We start from the raw sequence: 25,967 nt of genomic DNA on the forward strand, positions 1-25,967 counted from the left end.
AATGTTTTCTTTCAGTCCTCACCCATGCTCTCACGTTGTCATCATCATGTGAACTATACATGTTATGGGTATTTCTATGGCTCCATGTTCTTCTAAGAGAGGTTATACTTTATTTTTCTCTTCCCACTGTTTCTTTTTTTGTTAATCTCCCTCCAGGTATTTCTCCATAACAAACTGAGCATCCTAAATGAAAGATTTTTGATCCAGGAAATGTAAAAGACACCTTTTTCATATTTTCCTTTAAGGCCGTAAGGTTGCAAGCTCTTTTCAAATTGCTTCTGTGTTATAAACATTTTTATCCATAGCTGAAATTTGACCTTAGAGCTGGAAATAGCTTCCTGTTCAGTCACTATTAGAACAGGATAAAACAGTGAGATCACAAGGCATTATCTAAGTTGAGAGGTCTTCAGAGGGCCAAATGATGCATAAAAAATAAGTATCGGGTAACTTAAATTTTCCCCACCATTACTCTTAACTATTACTGCTTTTTTCTTGGGCTTTCTTATACCTGAATTTGATAAATATATGGAGGCTTAGGCAACAGTTTCAGCTTTCAGTGGGGGCTCTGACAGCTGTTTCCATAACAAGTAGCCTCCCATCTCTTCTTTGTTTGGGGGTAGCAGTAAATAAACCAATGAATATAAATCAATTTATGAATAAACATAACTGTTAGGTGTTCAGTGATGAACAGTGCGGACTGTGCATATAAGAACTCATTCATTTGCCTTGCACAAAACCGGTTATTTTGTAATTTGTTACATTAAGGCTTAGTACTTTGCCTTCATCCTTGTTGAATTAAATCCTGCTATTTTTTAAGTATTTTTTCAGTTCACTGTAACTTTCAATAAGATTTTCCATTGTGCAGTAACAATAGTTTTGATAACTTTGTAAAAAAAAAAAATTATCTGTTTTCCAACCCCAATGGGCAATAGTGCAAAGGAAGAAGAAACACAAAAAACATAACAACTACAACGACATTTTCCCTTAAATTTAGTGGAACATAACTGATATTTTTATCATTTGCTACAAAAGAGTATAGCCAAATTAAAGCCAAACCCTTGATGGATTCCTTTTTTACTGAACTATTGAATAGCCAAAGTGCCTTGTTCTTATAAGTGTTTCTTCACTTTCTTGTCCAAAGGATAGAGCTATTTTAAAAATTACTTTCTTTTGTGTGAGACATGTAGCACTGTGCAGCCTTTTAGTATTTATTTGTCATTTACAGTACTTGTTATGGGAAAAGAAAGCAAACAATGCAATGCATGCACTTTTTCTTGTAGAAAGCAATAACAATATTTCTGGATGTATTAAGTCTTTTATAGCTCTGTAAGTTCTCAAGTTCCTGAAGAGAAATAAATTCTAGTGCAATTATGCAAACTCATAAATACTTAGATATTCTCACAGTAGATAACTACATGTACTGCTTTGGGTAGCTTTTTTCCTGCTGCTTATATTTCAAGGATACTTATGTGACCAAAGTAGTTATACGCATTCCAGCAAAAAGCAGATAAATCTTTCAATAATAACAGCAGAGCTATCTGGGATGTGCCTTGATGATCAGCATCTGTTATCAAGTATGACATGGAAAATAGTACTGCAGCCAGTCAATTCACAAATTTCCTCAAGGCTATTATGGAGGAAGAATGATAGAAAAGTGATCAGTCCATCTTAAATATTTCTGTGATAACCATCACTGCTGTATCTTACTTCATTTAGGAACTCCGAAATTCTTCAGTCATCCACTTCTACATTCACAGCCAAGGGAAAGAGACATTTAAACTACATGGTGCTGCTTTCCTTCTCATACAGTTTGCTGTCTTTCCAATGACTCCAGTCAATGGCATTTGGCAAGCAACATCAGGTGGAGACTATGTTGCTCTCATCACCATACAAGGTCACAGGCAGTGCCTACAAAATTGCATTAACAGCAATTTTCACTTTGTATAAATATGTTTTAAGGTGTGCATATTAATGAGCTTCTAGTTCCTATGTCAGCAGATTTCGAGATGAAGTAAACTATACCAAAATTGATAGATTTATTAGTGCCTAATTTATTTATTTATTTTATTATTATTTTATGCTGAGGGTTTTTTTTTTCAATTTTCTTCTGGGTTTAAGTATTGGTGCATTTTGATGGGTTTAGTTTCGTTTTGAGAAGTTTTAAAACAGAAAAACTGAGAAGGCAACTCAATTAAAAAAAAACCCACAACATAAAAAGAGAATTTTTTTTTTTTTTTTTTCCAACTGTGTTGTTGATATCATATGTATAGATATTCAGAGAACCAGTATCTTGGCTACATTAGCCACGCTTATTGTGTAGGTGACAAGTTTTTGATAGCAGCAGAGGCTGCAGTGAGGAGAGACATGGATCTGCCCAGTGCTGGACACAGCCAGTTCTCATCCATTCAACCTGGCTGCAATGGATCCACTGCTGATCAAAGCTAAGACTTTCAGCCAAGTTGGTGATACCTGTGGAGAAACGTGTTGAAGAAAAGGTAAAAAATGTTGCTCCTCAGCTGTGAGAGAGAGGACTGAGAGAAAATGTGAGTGAAACAGCCCTGCAAATACCCAGTCAGAGAAGAAGGAGGAGGAGGACATGCTTCAGGCACCGAGGCAGAGATTCCCCTATAGGCCATGGAAAAGACCTTGGCTGGAAAAGTTCATGAAGGACTGCATCCCACAAGGAAGAACTCTACCCTAATCTGTAGCAGGGGAACAGTGTGAGGAGGAAGGACTGGCAGAGATTAACTGTTATGAACTGAATGTTACCCCAATTCTCTAACCCCCTGCACCTCTTGCTGGGGAGGAGGTAAAAGAGTCAGGAATGAAGGGGAGAAGATGAGGCTGGGAATAAGGGAGAGGTGGAAGGAAGGTGTTTTTTAGGTTTTGTCTTTGTTTCTCACCATGTTACTCTGTTCTTAATTAGCAACAAACTAAATTCAGCTTTCCCAAGTTGAATTTGTTTTGTCTGTGGTGGCAGTTGGTGAGCCATCTCCCTGTCCTTATCTCAGCCAACAAACTTTTTAATCTTATTTTCTCCTCGTCTTGCTGAGGAGAAGTGGCAGAGTGGCTGGCTGAGTGTCTAACAGCCTGGTCAAAGTCAACCCACCATGTCTACATTATTGGATAAGATATTGCTTTACAAGTTAGAGTTAACTGGCTGTAAAGCTCCTCAGAATTAATATAGAGAAGGATTTTAATCCAGGTTTTCCTGTGTCCAGAGTTCTTGAAATGAATCTGTACTCTCAAATAGAGAGGTTTATTCTGGCTTTTGTTTTGTTTGGGGTTTTTGTTTGTTTGTTTTTCAAATATTAATAAACTTATGGACCTGTATCTCTGACTACTCTTCCCCTTCATTTTTCCAAGCCTATACATGCCCCAGAATACCTTTGGTAGGAATGTAAAGATAAAAGAAGGCAAACTTTGGCCCTCTAGCCATTAAATTATAGACATTACTACAAAATCTAGTAATATATAAGCACGATGATAAGTCCATACCGAGGAAGCATTCTGTTTTACTTGTCATAAAGGAGTCTAAAACATTTTTGAAAAGAGAAGTCTTTCTTAGGTTGTTTTTTTGGTTTGTTTGGTGTTTTTTTCTGAAAGTGTTCATAGTTACATTTTTTTTGGGAATTGAAATAATAAACAAATGCCATCCTGGGCACAGTCATAGAACGAGTGAGTCACTAACAATTTATTTTACTTTGCTAAAGGATAAATTGTTTTATTAGTTTACCATACAGTTAATTCCCACAATCCATCTCTGAGGATCTTGGGGATATTTCATTCATATAACTGAATTTCCTGTAGAAAATTCTGTCTAATCACATGCAGTTCTTCAGTTTTACGTAAGGGACAGTTTATGTCTTCACTGATTTATATTCTTGAACTGTGGAATACTGGCATAAACCTGGAAAAAGAAGGTACAGGACCCTAAACTTAATTCATCTAAATATGAAACCAGATTTTGAAGTCATTTTACTCAAGGGCAGTTCTAAATAGTTGGATATTTCAGTTACTTGTTCCTCATTTCATATCCACTTGCTTTGGCATCTAGAACATTATAGAGCATAAAAGTCGCATCAACAATTGCACATCAGTCTGGAGTCCAGGATGCAACAGGGAGTCTTAGTTAAGCTGATTTTAAAAACAGTTCATGGTACCTGTCCCTTTCAAATCTTCCAAAATGTACCAAAAAAAAGGTGGCCTAAAATGTTTACTTGAAAGGTACTGTAATGTCCATGCATAATCTACAGTTCAAGGTCATCTCCTCCTTAGGTAGACTGATCTCTTTACTTTGCATTTATCTAGATAAAATGTGAATATGAATACACATATCTTAATATGTAATTTGTTAAATCTATATGTGTATGTTTCATAAATATTTACACACACATGTATATATGTGTATACAGGGTGTTTCAAAATGATGGACCCAATTTGAAATTACTACTGCTTTGAAATTATGTCCATCTTTTCAAAACACCTTGTATATGAAAATCAATGATACAGCCCAATGAAAAAGGAAATAGTAAATCTTTAGTGTGTGAGCACCAGCTTGATTTCTGTATTGTCATCACATACTATCAGCCGTTAGTCTGAACACAAGCAAAACTGTAGGAATCAAATAAAGGAAATGAAGTGTCTTTAATTTTGAACTCATTTGCAATATGTTTTACATTACTCTGGTATTTTTAATACAGTCTTTCATTAAAACATCTGTAACAGCCCATCATTCTTCGACAAGTTGAAGTGCATAAGTACACTATGATAGTGCAATAAACAACTACTAAAATGTTTAAATGATATATTTAATTTAAATTCTTCAAGAAGAAGTAAAGACGTTAAATTTTAATGCTCAAGCTGCTTTGGTTAGCACCACAGGGAAACAAGAATGAAAAAGCTGGAGATTGCAACCAGAAACCCAGACAAAGTTTTTCCACATAAAACCATTAAGTGAACACGATGCCCACGACATATTTCACTTTCTAGCTCCATTCTTTTCAAACGAAATCCTTGTTAATATAGACATAGTCCAGTCTTCCCAGATCTCAGTTCACCCAGTCACAAAGCATGAGCCAGCTTTCAATTTATCACTGTTTTTTTTCATTACTGCTAAATTACTTCAAAGGTAAACAACTGTCATTAGTTTAATGGAAATCATGAGCTCTAGCCTACCGGTAGCTTCAATGGTAGGCTGCAGCTACAACTACTCGTACAGGTGGAGAGCAGACTCTGTTGCATAGTGCCACACATCTATTGTACAGCTGTTGTGGTTTAACCTGGCAGGCAGCTAAACACCACACAGCTGTTCACTCACTCCCCACAGCGGGAAGGGGGAGAGAACTGAGAAAAAAGTTAAACTCATACATTGAGATAAAGATAGTTTAACAAGATAGAAAAGGTAGGCTAAAAAGAGTATTAATAATACTATTAATGATGTTAAAATAATATACAAAACAAGTGATGCACAATGCAAGTGCTCACCACCGAGTGATGCTCAGTCAGTCCCTGAGCAGCAGCCACTGTCCCCCCAGCCAACTTTGCCCAGTTTTTTGTTCAGCATGACATCATATGGTATGGGATATCCCTTTGGTCAGTTTGGGTCTGCTGTCAATGGCTGTGTTCCCTCCCAGCTTCTTGTGCAAGGTTAGCCTCTTCCCTGGCAGGGCGGAAAGAGGGACTGAAATGTCCTTGACTTACTGTAAGCACTGCTTAGCAACAAGTAAAACATCAGTGTGTTATCAACATTATTTGCATCCTAAATCCAAAACACAGAACTATGCCAGCTACTAGGAAGAAATTTGAATCTATCCCAGACAAAACCAGGACAAACTCTAATTATTTGCATATTCTTGACTCAATTATTGTAGTAGGTGTATTTCCAAGAACTCGTTTGAAAACTAGATTGATGACAGGGTGTTCAATAGTGACATAGAGGCCACATATGCAGCAGAAAGGGGGAAAGAGCTTGTCTCTCTCTTTTATTTAACGAGCAAGACTTACTTTCCTTACATTTCCAACTGCACATCAGTCATGCTCAGCTATTATTCTTCAGATTAACTTTTCCATGTATATCAATGTTTAAACTTACATAATAATGTTAAGGCTTTATATGCTATAATTGTTCTTACAGCTTTTCACAAGCACTTCTCAATAATTATTCCTGTACGCAGGAACTGTGGAATAAATAACTTCTTTATTACTGATGTATGATCATATACCTCATCATGGTGAAAAATAAGATTCTTGTAACTGGATAAAAAAATTAATAATATTGTACAAATGCTGTATCCTCTTTATTAAGAACCATTTCCTTGAATTTTGTAACACATTCATATTTATCTCTGAAGATTTGGTCACTGATTTGGAAGAAAAATAACACAAGACCAATAACATTCCCATTGACACAACTAGTTAATGACTCTTTCCTCATTCTTTTTTGAGAGATATTATCTAATACACATTCAGTCCACATAATATGTGTCATTTTTCTTTCATATCATTCCAGATTCTTAATGAAAACGTTGTATAACAACTACAAGGCATTAGAGAAATTTAATTATCATTGTGTTAATAAAATATAAACAAATTTGTAATACTTAGCTCATCAGTAAAATTACATATAGCTAGTTTAGTGGAATCAATTTTACATGAACTCATCTTGAATCTTTAATTATTATTATTATTTGTGTATATAGTTTATTTTGTACGAAAGAACTGCAGTAATCCTGATCATTCAAATCACTAGTATCTAGTATTGTTTTTCATGCAATGCTCTGTAAAGAAACAGTGATCTAAGGCTCTAAACACCCTGATATCTGCTGGAAGGACAACACAGTGGGTCACAAGAAAACTATGAGATTTCTGGAGTCCACTGCCAAAAAATTCCTGACATGGGTGACTGAGAAGGCAATATAGGTGATGGAAGAGACAAGGTTCTCTGCTGGGCCTGATACTTACAAAAAGGGAAGAATTGGTTGTGGGTCTGGAAGTTGAGGGCAATTTTGCTGCAGTGATCCTGACCTGGTAGAGTTCAAGATCCCAAAGGAGTGAACAGGGCAAAATGAAGGACTACAGCTCTGGATTTTAGGCGAACAAACTTAAACCTTAATCTGTCAGCATTGTATTCAATGTGGAGCCCAGCACAACTTGCAAATTAAAAGAGAAAGACCAGTTACTCAAAAAGTAATCCAGCAGAGAAAAATCTGGCCTATCAATTTCACCAAATACTTATTTTAATAAGATGAAGTAGAGCAAAGAGAAGTTACCTTAAAGGTGAATGAACATACAAGTTATTTCAAGAGAGACTTAAAATTATAAAATTGTGCTAAGTTGAGTCAAAAGTGGACCCTGGCAGCAAAAAAGGCCATCCATGTCCTGAGGTGCATCAAGCACAGTACAGCGAGCTAGTCAAGGCAGGTGATCGTCCCACTTTACACTGCCCTGTTGTGGCCTCACATGTACAGTTTTGGGAGCCTCAATATAAGAAGGACATCAAACTGATAGAGTGTGTGTAGAGGAGAGCAATATGGTGAAAGGTCTCAAGGGCAAGATTTATGAGTAGTAGCTGAGGTCACTTGGTTTTTTCAGCTTAGAGGAGGCTGAGGGGTGACCTCATCACAGCCTACAACTTCCTCACAGGGGGCAGCAGAGGTGGAGCTGCTGATCTCTGGTGACCAGCAATAAGATACAAGGAAATGGAATGAAGCTGCATCAGAAAAATTTCAGTTTGGATATTGGTAAATGGTTCTTCACTGAGAGGGCAGTCAGTCACCAGAACATGCTCCTCAGGGAAGTGGTCACAACCCCAAGACAGTCAGAGTTCAAGGAGCATCTGAACAATTATTTTAGTCATATGGTTTAGTTGTAGGTAGTCCTGCAAGGAGAAAACAGTTGAACTCAATGACCCTTGTGAGTCCCTTCCGACTTGAGATATTCTATTATTCTAAGTTAAACAGTGACTGACACTGACAAAGTATGACAGTGAAATCTAGTACACGTGGGAAAAAAAAAAAAAAAAATACCCGCTATGACTGAGGATGCACCTAACAGTATTTATAGTTAATATTATCAGGTCTGATTTATCCAAACAAAATTAAGTTCCTGACATTTAATATTTACCCATGTAAGGCACCAATGCTGACTTTTGTAGAACTTCAACAGGACAAAAAAATGTTAAATAAAGATATTACATACAATAACAATAAAAACAAAATATCTAGCATAAGACAGACTAGATTTATCAAACTGGAGACGTTTAACCCCAGTATGTATGAAGCTGATACCTCGAAGGATACATTGTTGGTACTGCACTCGTGCTCAATACTGCACTGATGCAGCCTCACCTGGAGTACTGTGTGCAGTTCTGGGCACCACAGGATAAAAAGGATATAAAGCTACTGGAGAGTGTCCAGAAGAGGGTTACAAAGTTGGTGAAGGGTTTGGCAGGGAAGCCATATGAGGAGCGGCTAAAATCACTTGGTTTGTTTGGTCTGGAGAAGCAGAGACTGAGGGGACACTTCATGGCCACTACAGCTTCTTCACAAGGGGGTGGAAGGGCAAGCGCTGATCTCTTCTCTCTGGTGACCAATTACAGGAACCTGAGGGAATGGCAGGAAATTGTGCCAGGGGACATTTAGGTTGGACATTAGGAAAAGGTTCTTCACCCACAGGGTGGTGGAGCACTGGAACAGGCTCCCCAGGGAGGTAGTAACAACCCCAAGCCTGGCAGTATTCAAGAAGAGACTATAAAACACCCTCAGACACACGGTGTCAGCTATGAGGTTGTAATATGCAGGGACAGGAGATGGACTCGATGATCCTTGTGGGTCCCTTCCAACTCAGGACATTCTATGATTCTATGATTTATATCTCCTGATGGAAACCTGTATTTTTTGATTTATACATTTCTTATATTTTACTATATTTTAGTCACAGAGCAACATTTTAATGCTGCTTTAAAAGTAAACTCAATGACTTGCCATGTTGGAACATTATGTGTTCTTGAATCATGCCATGAATGCATGTAAAGCCCTCCTCCTATACAGAAACCTGGTGTATCAGGGCATGGTGCCCACTATCTGTTACAGGATGGACACCGTAAGTCATGCAGTGACAGAATATTTTAACATTCATACAAATACATTTCCTGTCTTAAGTCCTGAAGTTTCTGGCAGGGCTGACAACTTGTGTAAAGAGAGCATACAATATCTCAATACAGTAAGCAAGCATCTGGAGCTCAAACTAACTTTTTAACATAGGTAACATAGTAACATCATAGTAACAACTAGATGCGCAAAAGGCATTTCTTTCCACTGCTTTTGCCTTCACCTCAAAACCTCCTCGATCTCTTATCACTGTTCAATTTTAATTTCATTTAAAAGGAATATCACCAACTTAAAAATCATTTTATCTCTTTGGATTTTTTTACTGTGTTATTTTTTCAAATGATATCTTAATAAAAATCAATGTGATCAAATGGATTTCTTCCTATTATACCAGTTAATGTATATTATGCATTTCACACCATCTTTTTTGCATAAGCTGCAATCAGTTTTATTATTTTCTCTGCATAACCAACACATCCATACAAAGATAATGTGGAAACATAATTTTTTCTTTCTCCAGCAAAACAACATACATAGCATTGAAAATTAGAAGTAGATTCAGAATCTCCAGCTGTCTTTAAAACTGTCAGGATGTCAAACAGAGATTGCCTTTCAAATAATTACTTAAGACTCAATTTTTTCTAGCCTGCAAAAACTTCAGGAAAAGGGAGTCCTGAATCTTCTCAGAACATATGGAGAGGATGCCAGACTGATTGTTGTTTAGGTCAATTGTCTTATATTCATGGTTTTCTTTAGAAAAAAAAAAATCCTTCCCTTTCTCTCTGCCTCCTCTTTCCTCTTCTTTGCCTTCTAATCCTTGATACTAGAGGTGTGTCATCCTTTTTTGCTTTCTTTTTCATCTCTCTAATTTACTCACTGCCATTCTATCAGTCTAATGTCCACATAATTCCTTAGGTCACATCATAAATATATATCTAGCACAGTGCAAATACAGAATGAAATGTATAAAAGGTCTACATAATACAATTCTGGATACCACTTCCTTAGGGCTCCATGTGGTGTAAAGACTCAAGATTTATAACAGTCTCAGCCTGCAACTCTTACTCTGTATCTAATATGGTTCTCTCTTTAAAGAATCAGTATTTGAAATTTATAGTCTTGATCTTTCAAATAGGACAACTGCAGGGACAATGAGAGAGCTGATGAAGGAAAATAATGCTTTGGCACTGGTGGATCATATCTGAGAATATTAATAAAGTAAATTAAAACAAAAGCAAAGATACACTTTAAGTGCTCTTTCACGGTAGACTTTTAATTGGGTAACATTTATGAAGTTTGTTTCAAACTATGGAACATTATAGCACTCAGCAGTCCTCAAAACACTTGGGATCTGAATCTAGAAAGGTGGGGTTTTTTATTATTTTTGTTTCTTTCTTAGGTGTTTTATAGCATGTGGAAGACTTTTACAGGAATATTTTCCAAAAGTATCTGCATTCATGGATTTCAACTTTTTAATGAGAAGGAGCCCCCATTTTTTATAATTGTCAGTATATCATGACAAGAATGGCAATAAAGTTACCAGGTAATACTCCCAAGCATCAGTCTGTATGGTTTAGGGAAAAAGTCCTTTGAAACAGCAGACCCAGTAAGGTTCAGGGATTCTTTGGGGCTTCTGAGGATTGCTACTGCTTCCATATGCTCTGGAATTTAAAGTCCTTCTGAGTGCTTTGACTTGTAATGGATAGCCAGATGCTCCACCCATGCTCATGCCATGCTCTCTAGACTTCATCATTTTGATACTCTTTAGCTTCTTCTTTACTGGAGTGAAGAAGTTTGTTCAGGGTCCAACATTATACTTAAATGAGGAAGTGGCCCGGAACAATAAGTTAATTATGAACAAACAGTTAAGAAAATTTTAATGACCTCTGATGGTATCTTCAGATGCTTTGGTACCAGGAAAAAAAGCTCTGAGTAACACAATCATTTATAAAAAGTCATGATAACAACTAATGACCTGGAAGTGTTTGCAGTTAAAGTGGATAATATTCCTATCTAGAAAAAGCAAGAAAACACATGCTCAAGCTAGAAAAATTGCCTACAGATACACAACACAAATGAAACTCACCTTGGAAAGGTTCAAATTCAACATGTTAAATACAATTAGTTTGGTACTGAGGTGCATAGGTAACTCACATACACACCTTTGTAGTACCTAAAGTACAGTCACACCACTGGCAGAAATGGTACCTTTTGCTGTCCCTTTAAGGACAGTGCAAGAGGCAACCAGCTTTAAATCCACGACATGCACCATGGATGCCCTGTTGGTAAAACAAGTCAATGCTGTGTCAAAACACTAGAGATTAGGACCATACAGCATTACTTCAATAACCACAGAATAATAGCTTCACAGAAGGGTTGAGATGGGAAGGAATCTTTGGAGGTCACCTGGTCCAACCCTTCTGGTCCAACAGGGTCACTTAGAGTTAGCTGCCCAGGACCATGTTATACTGACATCATTATGTGGGGCAACACAGCAGAGGAACTATTTGAGAAAGGGAAAAGAATAAACCGAATCCTTTTGAAAGCTTGTTTTTTCATAAAACAATGCAAGGTCAAAGGACTTGTGGGAGACATACAATTTTTAGGATAAAATGGCAAGATGGGCATCGTCGTATTTCAATGGATGTGATCAATAAAACAACAGCCATGCCTCCACAGCTAACAACAACAACAACAACAACAACAACAACAACAAAGAGATAAAAACTTTCTTACATGTTTTGGATTACCTGAGAATGCGTATTCTGGGTTACAACCAGGGTGTGAGCCTTCTTTATCAAGTGAACTGAAATAATTGTTTCAACAGTGGCCCTGAGCCATGACAGACCTTTGAAATGACCACAGATATCTCATGTGATAGCCCTTGAGCCGGTCTGGAGATGACAAGAAATGAGAAATGTGCTATAATGCTGCAGTTAGTGAACTTCGTCCCACCTGGAGCCTCAACTCAAAAGAGTATCCTGAGCCTGTCTCCCCGAAGGAATGGAATCAGGCAGCAGGAGAATCACCTCTCTCAACCTGTTGCCAATACTCCTCTTAATGCAGCCAAGGACACTGTTAGCCTTCTTTGTGGCAAGGAGACACTATTGCCTCATGTTCAACTTAATACCCACCATGATGCCCAGGTCTTTCTCTATGAAGTTGCTTACCAGCTGGGTAGCTCCCAGCATATACAGGTGCGAAGTGTTGTTCCTTCCCAGATGCAGCACAGTCCATTCATCAAACCCATATCTCTACAATTTAGCAACAAGAACATTGTGGGTGACTGTATCAAAGGCCTCAGGGTAGTCCAGGTAGATGTTATCAGCAGCTATTCACTTGTCCAGTGATTCAGTTATTCCATCATAAAGGGGCACTAGATTAGTCAGGCACAATTTCCCCTTAGTGAAACCATGTAAGCTATCTTTAATCACCTTTGTTTAAAATTTAGATCCAACAGGATTTCAAAAATAATGTCAGACAAACTGAGAATAAATAAGACTGTTGGTAAGCAAACTAGTAATGTAACGAGTTGTAATGCAATGTTTTGTTGACTTCCATATGTCAACAGATTTAGTTGAATTTTCACATAGACAAAACTCAGAGATAAAGGTCACATCCTTCATATGGTGTTGCTTGTCTCAAAAGTTTCAGAGATATAGGGAGATAATCCATAATTTTATTATATACACAGTGTTACACTTTTTTTATTCCTACAAGCTATTAGAAGATATTCAACGTCTCATTTTTCATTTGAATTTACTTTTCCCTAGATTATTAGAGAGTTGAAAGCATAGATTATTAGATAACAGATAGCAGACTATCTGCATTAATTATGCTAAAATTCAGTACTTGAGACAAAGAATAAAAATCAAATTAATCTATTTAACTCAGTGGGCTGTTGATCAGTAGATTTAATTAATCGTGTTTGAAAAAGTAAAGTTACATGAGAAAGACATATTCTGTCTTGACTGCTACAATGCATGTTTTAGGAGGTGTAAAGATAAATAATCAATCCCCTCCCACAGCTCATAGAACCATAGAATGTCCTGGGTTGGAAGGGACCCACAAGGATCATCAAGTCCAACTCTTGTCCCTCCATATGACAACCCCACAGTTCACACCATGTGTCTGAGGGCATTGTCCAGTGTCTCCTTGAACACTGTCAGGCTTGGGGCTGTGACACCTCCCTGGGGAGCCTGTTCCAGTGCTCCCTCACCCTCTGTGTGAAGAACCTTTTCCTAATGTTCAACCTAAATGTCCCCTGGCACAATTTCCTGCCATTCCCTCAGGTTCCTGTCATTGGTCACCAGAGAGAAGAGATCAGCGCCTGCCTCTCCTCCTCCCCTTGTGAGGAAGCTGTAGCCACCATGAGGTCTCCCCTCAGTCTCCTCTTCTCCAGACTGAACAAACCAAGTGACTTTAGTCACTCGTCATATGGCTTCCCTGCCAAACCCTTCACCAATTTCATAGACCTCTTCTGGACACTCTCCAGTAGCTTTATATCCTTTTTATCCTGTCATGCCCAGAACTGCACACAGTGCTCCAGGTGAGGCTGCACCAGTGTAGGGAAACAATTACCTTCCTCGCCCGGCCGGCAATGCTGTGCGTGATTCACCCCATGTCATGGCTGGCCCTCTTGGCTGCCAGGGTACACTGTTGGCTCATGTTCAATGTCATATGTTAGACGCAGATAGACAATACAGAAGTTTACACATTGCAGAAGGTACACTTGGATTCACTGTGGACCATTCCTTATTCATCCTTAGAGAGGGCATCTGTAAACTGTATTCAGTCCAGTATCATATACTTTTTAGCTCATGATATGCATGACTTTTATCTCAGATAACAAAAGCAACAGGTGGTGCACTTCTAATTAAATAAATCAGACCATTCTAAAAGCAGAAAAAGACTTGTGGAAGGAGGGAGGATTCTGCAATGTAGAGACACCTGTAGTGCATTTGTTCTCTATCTGTTCCCTATTTACCAGGATTTTATGATGATTTTAGTAATTATCACAATCAATTACTTCCAAGGATCAGAACATGATGAAGGCCATTAAAACTACATACAAACCAGAGTGTATAAGCAACAACAATTCAGGCTTCAAGTAATCCACATTGTACACATAATTATTGAAGATTAATATAAATTTTAAAGAATAATTACTTGTCAATGTTACATTAATATGCCAGGAGCTTTTGCTGATTTTTAAATTAATATCAGTAAAATGCCTGAAATTATATGCATATTATGCGTATTTTTTACATATGTTTTTACAAATGTAATTGGAAATTTACAAAATCTATATAGATATTTGAAGTGCTCATAGTTCTACAGGTCATCACATACATTATTTCTTTTGCTTCCAAACATGCGTTTTTATAAAAGCCTTCAGAGTCCTTAATCTGCAGTTTTCTTCTCTAGTTTATAATCTGGAGATAGTCTGACAAAAAATTGTATTTTATGCTTTAATTCTAAAGGAAACTGCTACTGATGGAAACAGATCTAGCAAACTCCTCCTATGCAAAAACTGCATATTAACTATTTAAAGTATATCCTGTAACAGTAAAACTCAAAGCCCAGGACCTGCTGCCCAGTATGCTCTTTATGACAGTTGGCTTTGCCTGGGCACTCAGCTTATTTTTAAATAATCAGAAAACAGGGCTACCAACAGAAGTTCCTAAAGCAAAAGGCTTGTTGTGTTTTTTAATGTAAACACATACAAATATTGTGTCTCCAACATATACTGAGCTTAGGCAGACAAAAATAGGGGATCTTCATTCCTCAGAAATTAGACTACCAGTTGTGCCCTGTACTATGACTTCTATGGATGTTGCTTTACTCATAAGGCAATCCTCATAAATGATGGAAGAAAATGAAAGGCTTCTTGGTGTATCCCTTAACTTGCCTGGTTTAATATAATCCCTCTACCCAGTCCATGCAGGACATTTTACCTGCAACAAAATGCGGAGTTCATTGATCAGTACAGTAAGACGTAAGCTGAATTATTTCCTCAGCAATCTGTTCTCATGGAAACAAATTCTCCTAAATGTGCCAACCTAGAAAAAATCAAAAGTAATGCAATTGCACATTGATTTTATTTTGTGTCTATACAGACACCAGGCAAAAATTTGTGAAAGATATTGGGGTAAGTCAAGAAAAAAACAAGATTGAAGTGTGTCAGTTTGTGTTAATTTTAAACAAATAAAGTTCATTCATTATATTTACTCATTCACAGTCCTCCTTAGATCTCATTGCTGAAGTACTTATTAAAAAAAAAAAAAAAGGAAGGCTTTTGTGTTATTTCTGTGAATTATTACATTGATAGCCTTTCCAAAAGTAATACATTTGAATGGAACAAAACTTTTCTAAAAACATTTCTACAAGTATATTGTATCTGCTCCAAACATGGTTCTCTACCTAAAAAGTTCCACACAAAAGTTCAAGTTTTTTGTTTGTTTATTTTGGGGGTTTGGAGAGGGTCTTTTAGTGAAGGAGAAAAGAGGATCAAATGAAGCAACTAGTAGAGAAACGTCACATCAGAACTTTTACATTTAAGGGAAGAAAATTAATTAATTCTGAAAAATTCCCCCTAAATAGGGTCTTTTATGTTAAAAACCATTTATGCCATGGAACCGTAGCAAGCTAGAAAGCCATCTCAGTGTCCTTGAGTTTTGTACAATTTCATTTTTTTAACCTTCTAGTTGAGACTGTAGAGCATGGTAAGGACTCTAAAGCAGTGACCAAAGTCCCATGGGAATATGTATAGTAAATACCCAACATCAAACCTCTGTGCTTCTGTACTGTGTTGCTCTTTCATTAGCAGCAATGGTTGTATCATCCAGTGTTAAAGTCAGGCTTTCCTACTCACAATCCACTTAAACTGGTTTGGATTTTGGTTTTTGCTCTCTCCATTTTCATTCTTCTGTATTAGCCACAATAAAAAAAGGAAAAGGAAGGAAAACACTGAGATAACACAGCAAAAGAAATAGAGGTCTGTCCTTTTCTAGTTTTGAGAGAATAAAGGTTACTTTTCATGCAAAAAATTCCAAATTAAAAAGATGGTAATACCTATATAAACTGGGTCTAGATTATTCTGACAACTTCTGATTTTCTGAGAGGAACACATTGCTTTCCTAACTTCTTCTTACCTGGCCTCTGCAGCAGCAGCAGTAACTGCATCACAGAAAACAGCAACAGAGGAAATGCAGATGTAAGGAAAAGCAAACAACCAAACAACCAAACAACCAAAAAAACCAAACCAAACCAAACCAAAACAAAACACAAAAAACCCCCACAATTTCTGTTGCTTATTTTTCCCATTTTCTCAACCTCACAATTAGGAATTCCCTCTTCTCTAACGGATGAACAGGACAGTGACACTTATCTGTACCAGACTTTGAAAGTCAGTGTTAAATTCACTAGCCATAATAAAAGAAATAACAGTAAAGAATATGTCCTGCATCTGAAAATGAAACAGAAGCTGAATTGTCTCAGATTTTGCAATTACTGATATAGAGATAAAAATTACATGTGAAAGTGATCCAAGAAACAGAACTGTTGCACAACAGAAACTTTTCTTTCCTTGTGGTACAGAATAGTAAACCAAACTATTGCTCAGCTGAGTAGGCCCAGCAGCGTAGAAGACTGCACGGATTTATATCCATTAAATATGTACTTCCAGCATTCAAATTTCTTAAGAATGCTTTCACTTCAAGTGGTTCTTCAGGCAAAGTTTAAGAGTAGTTGGCATCTTTCCATAAAAACATTAATACATTAACCTTGTGAACTGTTGAACCAGGGAGCAATGCTAATTGAATTAAAAAGGGACAATTCACTTAGAACAGGGGGGGAAATGGATACATTGATGTGAGGTCTGTGCTCATAAGTTAACTGAATAAGCAACTAATATTTGATAAGTCTGAATTTAGCCATAAATGAACTAAATAAAGACCCGAGCCTTGAGTATGTTAGTGTGCCTATTCTGAGACTGTTTTTTCTCGTCGTTAACCATGAAGAATGAAGCAGCAACAAAGTTAGAAATAATGTTTAAAGTGTTGAATTAATTTGGACATCATTCTGGAAAAACAGAAAAATTCATACTTCACCACTCAATATCCAAGTTCTTCATAATTCATGGATCAAAAAAGGCCACTAGTCAGAGAGTGATAGACTTAGTCAATGATTAAAGTATCATCCTGCATGTTCCTCTGCCTCCCCAGGTTTGGCATCCTCCCCACACATCTGTGACGCTTCAGTGAGCTTCTTGAACTTGGCTCCCCATCAGCACAACTTGGATCTTCCAGTCAGAATGTGTTCAAATAAACCTTCTGTCTGGTATTGCAAATATGTACTTACTGAAACAGGATGAACTGTGTGTTTAATCAGGAAAATAATTATTTGATTCACAGGCTAGGAGAAATAAAACAGGGTAAATATTCTTAAGGAGAATAATTTCTACCTATACTGATGCTGGAGTTGCTGACTGGGAAGCCCTTTAAGATACCTAAGTCCACATAATATTTCTCTCTGTTGTACACAAAGAAATTATAAAATATGCTGAAAAGAATTAAGTGTGTTCTCTTTATATAGATAGAAATGGGATTTAAAAGTAAATATTTATTTCAACTTCAAGAAAAAAAAAAATAGCTATTTAGGATGTCTCCCTAGCTGATTCCTTTTGATAGGTTTAAAACACATAATCTTTCCCCTAGAGATGCACAGGCCCCTTCCAACCACACCAGAAATAGGTATAGCATCAGCACTTGCTGAAAATTAGTCTCTTCAAAATCTGGCAAAAAGAAGTTCTGGAAATTTAGCAGTGAAAATGTGACAAAAGTCCTGTCTCAATTCAGCACAATTAGCCTGAGTTAGAAGCAGAAATAAAGCTCTTTGGCAGACATGGTCAATTTTAAGACAAATGTCAAGAACAGTATAATTGTAAATTCCCTCCATGAAATCCTTTGAGCAGCAAGAACTTTTCTTTTTTTCAAAACTATATTTGGATTTGTAATACCGAATTTTCAGAATGTTTCCAATGATGAACACACAAATCCTAAACATTCTCAACATCCTGAGAAACTGTTAATTAAAATTTGTCAAAAGCAAAGGTAGGTGCCAGAAAACTCCATTCTAATGAGATGAATGCTAAAAATAGAACTAAATGTTTAAAGAACTGAATACTATATTCATCTGGTACAGGAATGCAGAGGTTGTTACCTGAGGATCTGTTCAATGAACTCTTCAGTTATCATGACAGAAGTTATTAATTGATAGTCAATAGATCTTCTTACTTTACTATTACATCTTTACACCTTTAATCGTTTTCATTACCTATTATTACTTCTGTATCCATTAAAAGGGACTGCTCCTACAAAATCATGCCCATCTGCTTTCTGACTTTCTACATCAAATGGGATTAATCATGAGTGGAAACAATGAACACATCCTCAAATATTGATGATTCGAGGTTGATAATTCTACATTAATAGAAACCAATGTCTGTGATGAAAGTCATATCATCTCCCACAATATTTTCAGACAGCGCTACCACGATTTTGCCTTGGAAGACACTTTCCTGATTCTCCTCATTCAGAGGAAGGTCTCTTACCACATCCTTGCTGGTAACAGCTGAAAATAATACAGATAGTGGCATCATACCACCTCCCCAAGCAATAAGCAGTGTGTGTTCAAGGAAAGGTATGTTGAAAGGAGTCCTGATGATTCTGAAGAGAGGTAAAACAGAAAAAAGGTTGTTGCCCATCACTTTTGCAGTCCCAAAGGGAAATAATTATATTAGTTTTGTGACTTCACATGAAAAAGAAGAAATTTTATACCACACAGGTGTATTTAATCAACAGAGCAGTCATTTTATTTCAATACTGAGCTATGGTAGCTCTTTAGGTGCATCTCAGATGCATCTCTATAGTTTTATGGTTGCCTAACTTTCATCATGATTTTGCTTAGATCAAGAATGTTAAGGGTTTTTTCTTGCATTGAGACTGTAGAAATCATTTATTGTGTCACAGCAGTGGTCAATAATATTCATTAATGTTTAGTGCATTTGTCAGTCTGACACAACCAGCTACTTAAAATGAAAATAATCAAATACACAAACCAACATCTTTCTACAGTTAATGTGGACACAAATAATGGCATCTGCTTATGCTGAAAGAAAGTCAACATAATTAATTTAAAAATTATCTGCAAGGAAGGAATAAAATAACAGACAGATTTGTAATGGAATATCAATCTAAACCTGTTCTAATTACATTGACAGTAACACAGAGCAACAGTGAGAAAAATGTATATTTCCAAATTAGTACATCATTATGGCAGGCATCTTTTGCACTGGTGCAAACTGTTTTCTGCATAGTAAAGTAAAGCTTTGTCTATTTTGTGAGAAATTCTTGAAGTAATTGCAAACAATAGATGTAGGGTCATATAAATCTGTTTGTGACTGAGTCAGGGAAGTTCTGAGTATGGGGACCTGATCATTTATATTCATGAGACCCAATGGAGTCTTGCCTCTGATGTCAGAAGAAACAGCAGTAGTGCCAAGGTCTACTACACTAGAGTTCTCCAGAAAGTAAAGTTATGTGCATTGGGCCCAATATTAAAACAATTTTTCATTTTAATTACCTACATTGAAAACATACAAGCTGAACCTTAATTAACATTAATCCTGCCTCAGATACCAATTGGGCTTATCAGTGATAAGCAGAAATCAGCAATAAATGAGATAACTTTAGTTGCATATTCTGCCAGCAATGTGAATTTTAGGTGCAATATGAATGACTAAAAACTAAATGAGGTCCAGGACCCTGCAATTAAATAAATTCTACTGTTATTCTTTTAAATTACCTGTTACATCCATGTTGTACAGGTGCTAAAGAGGTCACTGCTAAGTTTCAACTGTAAGGTAGCATTTCCTTTTCATTATGCAAGATTTTTATAAGAAATAGTGCAGGGTTTTCTGTTTGGTTGGTCAGTTGGTTTTGGGTTTTTTGTTGTTTGTTTGTTTGTGACATGTTGTTTTTTGGGGTTGGGGGTGTTTGTTTGTTTGTTTGTTTGTTTGTTTGTTTTTGTTGTTTGTGTTGTTTTTTTTTTTCTGTAGCCATCCTATGACTTTTCCCATTATTTGACCTGATTGTTGTTGTTGTTATAATCATAGATGTGAAAGCCCCATCCTTTTTTTTAAAGGCCAAGAAAAAAAAGGTAAAATATTGTCAGCAATTTTATTCAAGTGATGACAGAGTTCACATACAAGTAGAGTTATATTGCATCTCAGAAACTGATAACCACTCTATCTTTTTATAAAAAGAGTACTCTCATTTCAAGATCTACTAGTCTTGAATCTCCAAAGGAAATCTCATTAAGTCCTCTGCAAGCTTTCTAAGATTTTCCATTCTGCACTTGCCTGACTCATGTGGATTTTTAAAAAGTTATAAAAATATCTTCCACACTTCTCTCAGATTAGCAACACAAACATCTGCTTTTCTGCTTTCCCCTTGTAAGGATTTCAGTACTTGTAGAACCCACGTTGAAGCTTCTGTGTGTTCTTCTCCATGACTGAATGTGTCAGACAAGTCACTGAAGAAAAACCATAGCAAACCATATAGCCAGAATCATGCGGGTGTACAGATCATGTTACACACAAAATCTTGTTACAGACAAAAACAAACACACCATATATATGAATGGAAGAATTTATTATTAGTTCAGTTAATGTTTTAACCATCCAGTCAAGCAAATTATCCGATTAATAAAGAGAAGCCTCTTTGATATTATTTATGAGCTATACGAAGCTTTTTTTTTTTTTCCCTCAATATTATGCTCACTCTGGATCCTGAGCTTGGCAGTTTCATTCTTCATCAAGAAGAGCAGTGAAGGTTTCAAATGAGTTTTTGTTGTGAGGTCTGAACAGGGAGGGCTTTGATTGTGGTGATGGTGGTGGGGGTCATTTCTCTTCAGTCTTGGTGACCATTTGGATCATTTTTACATTTTTGCTTATCACAACTGTCTTCCTTCTTGTTGGTTTCCAGCTACAGCTTGCACTACAGACACCCCCAGCACAAATTAGGTTTTGTCAGACCTTTTTAAAACACATTGGATTCACAGAGCTTATGCTAAACCCTGTGAGGTCTCTTGACCATCATGCTATTGTTAAAAAATACTAAAATCAGCTCTGGCCAAAGCAGACCTAAAGAAGTCCTGAGATCCTGCACTCCCAGATCAATACAAAGTCCATGGCCCTTTTTTAGTAATGGCAAAATTATATTAGTCAGGCTGCCATTGTGAGTGTGTTCTTGCCCAGCACTGCCCAGTCGAAAATAATCTATTTATATGCTGCCTGGGGGAACCTCAGAAGAACTGCATAAAGACTGATGTTATTTGAAGAAAAATAGTTTTCTTCCCGCCTGTATATTATGAAATTAAATTAACTTAGCAACCCTAAAGCTTACTTTGCAAAAGATGTTGTATGCACCACACAGTTCAAGACTTCATTACCTCAAAATGTCAGGAAAAGTCATGAATTCTCTCATGCCCGAAAGAGAAAAACTGAAGCCAGTGACATTAGGAAAACCTCCCTTGTGAAACTCAGACAACTAAGGGATCTAACCTTGCATTCTCCTCAGGTCAGTTGACATCATAAGGATGACAACAGGAAAAAAATAGAAGAAATATGTGTTTCTGTATATTGATGCTAATCCCAAGAGTGGCTTTCACCTCAACAAAAATACAAACAGGACAGATAACAGATGGTTTATTTTCCCCTTGAAGAAACAGCCAGTCAACAAATTTCTGATGTTTGAGAGTATCACTGTAGATGTAAATAGCTAATATAGAATATTAAATTGAGTGTTCATTATTCTCAGAAACTGATCACTATAAACATTTTTCCATTAATATGAGGCTTATATTTATTCTTTTAATGTTCCATGGAAAAATACATTAAAGGATAAAATAAACGATTTTTTAATGCATAAGGGATTTGTATAATGGTTTCCATAACTTAGGAAAAAATGCTTCAAAGTCATGTTCCCTTTTGTTTCTATGGCTATTTATGAGGATAAGCATTTATAGTCTCAATTTTTTTCATAGTCTAACCAGTGGAATAAAACATCGTTAGGTTGTTGCTTTGGGATGAATGTAAGCATCTGGATTATTTGTCTTCTTGAAGAAATGCAGCTTCTTGAAGTAGGATCCAAGATGCAAGAACACAAATAACAGGGAATCAATCATAATGAAAACTACTGCAAGTAGTACTGTATTTAGTACCCTTTAATACAATTAGCTCTCCTGTCTCTTAATTCCTACAGCTAGTCATTAAAACACATTTACCTTGTGAGGACAAGGCTGAGATGAATAAGTACTTACATTTTTAAAAACTCTGAACAATATATTCACACACCCCAAAATAATGCTAAGTGGACAATTAAGTTGTGATATTCAAGAAAGACAAAAACTGCAGACATTTTGTTTGCTTTCTATTTGATTGCTCACAGTAGGGATCACTATTATTTTCCTGACTGAATTCTACTTGTTACTGGGTTTTTTGTCAATCAAAGAGAGACAATGAGGATATTTTCCTCCTCATTGTGTTGTCATGCTCACCAAATTTTCCAATGAAATGCTGAAATTGTAAAATACAACTAATGTATTCACAAAATAAAAAGTATGTACTGAGTAAAACAACCTTTAAAAAAAAATAACTTTTATGACCTACTACACCTCAGACATGCTTTTCTATCAATAAAAATGAACCACAGTTGACTTGTAATTTTCCTGGGTATCTTCCTTTGTTAATTAATCTCTCTGATACATATCATGTCTCACTTCCAATGTCTGTATTTCTCAGTTTTCAGCTTGAAGAGTTGGAATGTAATTTACACATGGAACTGAACAAGGATTATACCAAAGAATAGCAGTCCTTAAATTGTCATTCTCAATCAGCTGTAAAACATATAGATTCAGAAAGGATCACGTGATTACCATGTCTTCATGAAGATTAAAATAAATTTAAATATATACTCCAAACCCAACTCTGAGAATATAAGATTTTATCTTACATAACCTTTCAAAATTCAGACTGGAAGCAATTAGGAGATCTTTCTCTTCAAAACATTCCAGGACATGGAACACTAATAGCACCAAGTCTAGAGGGAGCACCTGTTTGCACAGAAGAGCAGGATTATTCATTCTTGGAAACATGACCACAGAAGGAAAAGTTATGTGCACTGAACATAACTCCTGAAAAGTCTGATCCATAAGTCCCCAAATAAATGTCCTGTTGGCTCCACACAGAAGCTGTGTGCAGCTTTTGCTGATAACTAGATGTTCAGCGTAATACTATCAACAACTCCATTCATTGTAGCTTTTTCTCCTCTTTCTAGAAAACATCTTCATGGAAAAGGACTTTGCTGATGCTGCAATATGAATCTCTTCTCACCATCTCACATGATGATTAGAAATAGATTTTTATGGAAATAAAATAAGAATAAATTGTATTTTGTTTGATATTCCAAGAAACTCCAGTTGGTTGAGTTGAAAGTTCAGTCAGCATGAAGAAGACCTCAGTAATTTGATTAGGATATGGCAGTAGAAGACAATTATGTCTGGTCAAATATAGGGTGGCAGAAGTAGACAGTGTAATTCCTCATGTTCTAAAACCAATGTATTTCACTAGCTTACCTTGTTACTTCTCAAATCCGGATAAAGTAGAAAACTCTAACTAAATCTTAGCACCTTAGATTAAAAAAAAAAAACCAAACCAAACCAAAACAAAACAAAAAAGAAAACAACCAACCAACCAAAACCAAACAAACCACACACAACCACAACCTTGTTGATTTCTCCAAAATATCCAAACTCAATCATACCTGTGGCAATCCGTTTCCATTGACTCTGATTTCTCAGCTCTCCTATTCAGTGTGGAGTTACTCTTCAAGTGGCTGCAGGCAATGAAGGACAGGTCATTATTTTACATCATGGATATGCTACCCTCTAGGGTAAAAGGGTAAATCCAAACAGTAAATTAAGTTAGAAATTACATAGCAGAAGACCCTTTCTGGAGTTTTCTAGATAACAGGAAAAAAAAAAAAAGGCAAAAAAAACCCCACAAAAAACAGAAAAACAAAAAAACCCAAACAAACAAACAAAAAAACAAACAAACAAACAAAAAAACTGAGACAGATGGTAATAAAAGAAATTATAAATACTGGAATTGTTGGGAAGAAGATAGAAAGTTATTATCCCATCATGGATATGTATTATAGTGCATTCTATGTGGGAAGAAATACAGGATAGAATAAAAATATTATCCTAAGCACTGACATTCTTACTAAGAAAAAATATAATATTAGAGAAGTGACTGATATGGGAAATTGAAATATAATAAAATAGTCTGCAAGTCAAAACTTGCTGTCTGGTAAAATAGACAGAGATAATAAGCCTGAAAAAATGTTTGTCATTTCGAAGATATGCAGAGGAATGTGGGGAGCAGAGTTTGAAAAATATTTTTAATCATTTTAGCTTATCATAGGTAAGCTTAAAAAACTGATCCATTTTTCAGCAGCTGTGCTATTTACTGTTTCCTCTATTCATAGCTTATACATAGGAATAGATCTCTAGGGCATCATTCTGAATATTTTAGTGTATGTGACTTTCAGTACCTAAATTCTAATGCAGAGAAGACTTTGTTCTGATAAAATGGTCCCGTTTTCTGAAACAGAACTTCTTCTTAGGAAGGACAGATGTGGAAACAGATGACAAGCTAGTTAAATTTTGTCTACTGACATGGTAGATTAGATTTTTGAAGTGGTGTGATCTCATCTTATTTGCTCATGTACCTCTGCATGCTAAAATTAGGTGTCAGGTGCACAAGAGATGCCTAAAGCTCTAACTATACAATTTTACATGAAATGCCAGTATTTGGTAGCTTAAACAGTTTCTGATTGCAGCAGGAATACATTGAGATCGTCTGTATCTGAGACAGACTCTTTCCTTTTCCAAGCTTCGCAAAATGAGGACATAAAAAATATTTTAAAGTGAAATTGTCTAGATAACTTTATACCACCTGATGAAATGAAAAATTTGTTTAAGTGTAATGCAATGAGGTTTCAGTAGTGTGCTTGACTTGGTACTGCATGACATATTTCTAGGAAACCAGAAAACCAGAAAATCACCATGGTACACATTGCACATGCTCAGCTCTGAATAACCACCAAGACTCAAAGTATAATTCACTCTAAAGTGAAGACTCCTCAGTGAGCATGTGTGCATCTTAGAGATCCCACAGGGATCTGTTCCTGATTCTACTCTGTTTATAAGGTCGTTGGCAAACAAAACACAGTGAAATCCTTATTGGTTGATTTTGTATATTACAGAAAAAACACAGAAAACAATGGTCTTCATTTTCAGTCAAATGGCTAAAACCAAACCTTGTATGGCATTATGACAAAGTTTAACATTAATGTAGTAAGTACCTACAGAATGGAGAATGCTGGTACGAAGTGACTCTGAAGAAGGATTAAAACTCATGGTACAGAAAGATCTTACTACCTTTGAATTTGCTGTAAGATATAAGTTACTAAAACACTGCATCCAGATTCAGTGTTCAAAATTCCAGAATAGCTGAAGAATGATCAACGGACTAGAAATGTGAGATTAAATAAATTCTATTCATTGGTTCTGCTGAAAACTTAATTATCTGTGTTACCTTAATTACAGTTTATATATATACATGTGTATGGACATTCAGATATATGACGCAGACTGAATTGATAATATACTTAACTTAGTAGTTATGTCAGCTGAAAATTTTTACAATAATAAGAAACAGTCATCTTGGTA

This window comes from Streptopelia decaocto (genome assembly GCF_964273445.1).
Source record: "Streptopelia decaocto genome assembly, chromosome: 2".
Classification (NCBI taxonomy): Eukaryota; Metazoa; Chordata; class Aves; order Columbiformes; family Columbidae; genus Streptopelia; species Streptopelia decaocto.